We start from the raw sequence: 4,849 nt of genomic DNA, 5'->3' as shown, positions 1-4,849 counted from the left end.
CCCTTTGTTGGACTTCAATCGCAAATGAATTTGTGCTATACGGTATTCACTGAATATTCACGTGTGAAGTGATTTGTTAATTGTCTAGCTTGACCCCTCCAAATGACAGTCACACGTCCCACTGGCCATCTAAGTTCGTATCAAACCACCCCACCTAACCCCCCCCCCCCCACCCCACCCCAGCAGTTTTTCATCTGCTGCACCCGGGCTGGGGCACTCAGTAGGACATTCATTAGCGACCAATGGTTATTTATAATCACTGATTGTCCTGAGATGTACACATACCGTTCATATCAAATAACCTGTAGGTTCAGTTATTAGTTAGCACACAGTATAACCCCTTTAACTGAAAGTTACCTCACTTATGGAAGGCGGAAGTTTTTCATTATAGCTTATAGCGTTATAGACTACGGTTTTACTCGTAAATAAAACTTATTTTACCACGGAGGGTTATGAATAACTTGGTACATGCACTTGGTAACTAGGATCTCAGATTACGTCAGCACAGAATGTAAGCAAAATAAAGATAGCGAATAAAGGTGACAGGCATTGTGTTTGTACGTTAAGCGTATACAACAGAATGATGACGAAGCACATATATAGACGTATAGCGGATCAATTGCTTTGAAATATTTTCAATCAAAACACTGTACTTGTCATTCTTGCATGATGTATAGGTCGTGGTAATGCACCTGTCAAGTCGTCACAGTCCCCGATGAAAAGGAACTAGGGCTAAGAAGTTATCAGTCCGGTACAGGTTTTGTGTCCAGGACCTAGCTCGGGTAGCTTTTGTCATCTGTACCATTTAACGTAATATACATTTGACAGTATAACTCGTGACCTTTTACCACACTTGCCATGATAAACAAATGTGTTACTTAACATCCTTATTATGCATGTGAAGGTTGCACATCATTTCAATGTTTCACCTTGGAATTATAGCAACAAATCGCTTTTCGCTTAATTTGACCTGTTAACTCTGACCTTTGACGTGCACCTCATATCGAGTTTGAGGAAACTCGGCCAGGCCATTTAGATAAAACTAAATAATTGTAACAGATGTAACAGACACCCACACACTCGCGCATACACACAGACGAATAGTATTTACTCCCTCTCCCAGAAAAGGAGTTCCGGTCACCATACTACGAGAGTCCCCTCCCCCCCCCCCCGTAGCGAGAGTCACTCCCCAGTAATGAAAAGGAAACTCCAGAACAGTGAAAAAACTTCCAGCCTCCACCGGGACTCGAACCCGGGCCTCCCGCTTTGTACGCGGACACCTTAACTAACGTCCAACCGTCCAACCTATGGACGCTGATTGTATGTCCAGAGGTTCGAAACCGGTAAGGAAGATCGTAATTCCACTGTAGGCGTTTGTCACCTATATCGAACAATACTAGTTCTGTTTTTGGTGACATATTTTGCCCTACTCTAGAAATCAAACATGATGCTATCCAACTCGAAAATCATTTGTGATTCCTAAAGCCGGATCTCGAAAGAGATACTTTGAACAGACTTTATGTTAATGCAATGGAGGTAAACGACAAAGGCAAATGAATATATATAAATGAAAATCGTAATGAGTATATATATATATATATATATATATATATATATATATCCACACAGTGATAGAACGAATATAAAGCTAGATATTCCCATGATAAGAAAAAGATGAACCAAAAGGAAACTGAAAAAACGACCAAATTAAACTACACCACGCCACCGATAAACGACATGACTGCGCGAACTAAATGAAAGATCGCTCTTACATTAGAAAGTTTCCCCAAAATGAAAACAAACGTTGGGCCAGAATCAAAATGAACATTGGGCCAGAACCAAACCGAACAGAGGGCAAAAACGAACAGCCGGCAAAATCAAAACAAACAGAGGGCGATTTACTAAGCACACCTCTTTGATAATTTTAGGAATGCCTTCAGCACACGGTAACGGCGCAGCTCGAACCGGATCTTGCTGCATAGCAATTTTGTCTCTTGGCGTCATATCATCAATCACATATATACTCGGTCACGGTGACTAGGCCTGTCTATGATAATCAGTACGGTAGTGTCCCTCGTCTGCCACTGGCCCGGTTAAAAACTGCCCTGTGGGCACTGATCGACGTCGGCCCCTTTGGTCTATTAGAAGCGCTGGCTGGGCCAACATGCCCAGTGGTACTTGCATTGGTAAAAGCACTAGCTCGAAGAGCTTGTACTTGTAGAAGGCCTGTTACGCTGCGCCAGGTATCAGCTTTGCTCAGTACTGTATTCACCACCCTAGGGCAGTCAGTTGATCTGATACAGTTAGAAGGCCCACGTTACTAGAAAGCCCACGTTACTATAGTATTAGTAGATATTAGTAACGTGGGCCTTCTAACTGTATCACATCAACTGACTGCCCTAGGTTGGTGAATGCAGTACTGAACAAAGCTGATACCTGGCGCAGCTGTTCAATGGCAGCGGTTCGATCTTGATTTTTCATACTATACTGCTTGAAGACAATGTGACACTCGTCTGTCTCTGGTCCGGTTAAAAACTGCCCTGTGGGCACAATAACAACACGATTAGCCCACACAGTTCACTGACCTTGTGAAGCACGGTGCAGCGTGGTTGGACAGAAGTGTCGACTTGTCGTGCATACAAGATGACGTAACTACATTTCGTAATAACATATTTATAACATGGTCAAGGAAAACCAAAAAGCGGCATCTGTTGTTTTAGTTCATTAGCACTCCTTCGTTTCGCGTGAACGTTCGTTTTGATTTAGTGCGAACGTCCTTTGCTTCGTTTATAAGGTGGCCCTTGTTCTTTTTGTTCTGACAAGTGAATCAATTTTGACTTCCCATTGCTCCTTGTTTATCCTTTGGTTGTATGTGTTTGATATGTTTGTCTTTTTAATCAGTTCCATATGACACCAATGTTTTGCGACCGAACGTATCGTAGCATATGACTGTTTTCCTTGGGATTCCTTGGTGTACGTACACTGTTAAGTTTTCAGATTCCTTCTACTGAATTTGTTACAATTGATTCCCTTCATTATTTTTATTTCTCTTTCTAATTGTGCCTTTCACATTCAACATTGATATTATATATATGTTTGTTCATTTTGCATATTTCCTCTCTTTCATTTTTCTTTCCTGTTGATTTTGTTTATTTGTTTCGTGGTTTTATTTCTTTCCCAAACGGCCGCCCATACTTATCAGTGTAAAGAAGGTTGCATTAAAAGTAAATAATTTGCCCTAGAACTAGCAAGGTCGAGAACCCATCATTGATGTTGTTGTTTTTGTTGTTGTTGTTCTATTGCTGGTTATATGTCACGAGTGGATATGATGGATAGAATGGTTGTTTGTGTGTGTATGTGAGGGGGGGGGGTGTTGGTTTCTTGTGTTGTACCGTACTGTATATATAATGTGGGCTTCGGTTTATATATAGCAATGCGTAAAGTCTATTACAATATCATTAGACCTTGTATGCATAATTAGTGTTGCTACAACCCGTCTAGTTAAATAATTAGCCGGGCATTGTGTATCTTTGGGGGGGGGGGGGGGGTAAGAGGATGGCCACAAGATGAGTAGTGCAGAAACACGTGAAGGTGGAGGTGGAGGGAGAGGAGAGCAAGTGTGACAAAAAGAAGAAAACAAGTAGTAAACTAGCTTCGTGGGTTCAGAAGAAAATATGCCAAATGCGCTCGGGTTCTGTTATTGAGCATATGGGTATATGAGACGAAGGGCAACGGGCCCTGTGCCCCTAAACGCGCAGTCGAACATTCCCACTCCGCGAAATGAAACATATGCGATTAAACCTTGTCACATAATGATTAGACCATGGCATTAACATATTAGCCGTTTAAAAGTTTTTTTTTTCTTTAAATATTCGCGTTTTTCGTAGTTGCGTACGGTGCTTGCATGTATATTAAACAGTCGTCTAAACAGTCGTTTAATACTACGGTAGTTGCAAAGTGCCATTTTAGTGAACAGATTATTAGTGTTCAGTCTATTACGCTTGTTCTACAGATGAGCGATATCGTTACGGTATCCTACACCCCATCCAAAAAATCGAACGGGAGATTACATCACGGTATTATATATCCACACGGAGTGCTCACGCCGAATTTCAACGAGTTTCATTGACATTTAGAGAGCCGGAGGACATTTTGGAGTCAAACATGAAGTTCGTGTTACGTTTTGTATGGTGTGTATACATGTGTCGTAGAGCGGCGAAGCGCGCTGTGTAGATATCTGTGTGAAATTAGGGCGTATGTAGTAACTAAAATGACACCATATGTACATTCGTGAAGTAATATGAATAATAAATGTTTGATCGCTAGAGTAAGGCAAATATGTCACCAAAACAGAAGTAGTATTGTTCGATACAGGTGGCAAACGCCTACAGTGGAATTACGACCTTACCGGTCCCAGCCCCCAGCCCCCCGGTTCCTACGCCCTTGTATATATATATATATATATATATATATATATATATATATATATATATATATATATATATATATATAGATATATAGGTATAGATATATAGATATGTGTGCGTGCGTGTGTGTGTGTATAAATATAAACATTCCGTCATCTCTTCGTCAGTGACGTGAGCTCCGTGGTATTTTCGTACGAAACGGACACGATCGATCATTCACCTTGTCATACTTGTAGCTTATTATATACTTCGTACGAAATATATACATTGCCGCCTTCCTCCTTTAATCAACGCGTAAGGCTCGTACGCTCGTATGCAACACATATACATACGATCATTTGCTGCCAAAAGAAACTAGTTTCGTTGGTTTGGATGTGCCTGACTGTGGTTGTCCGGGACTGCCGAATCGGAAGGGGTGATGA

The sequence above is a fragment of the Apostichopus japonicus genome, chromosome 9, assembly GCF_037975245.1.
Source record: "Apostichopus japonicus isolate 1M-3 chromosome 9, ASM3797524v1, whole genome shotgun sequence".
In the NCBI taxonomy this organism is placed as follows: Eukaryota; Metazoa; Echinodermata; class Holothuroidea; order Aspidochirotida; family Stichopodidae; genus Apostichopus; species Apostichopus japonicus.
This window is presented reverse-complemented; position numbering follows the sequence as displayed.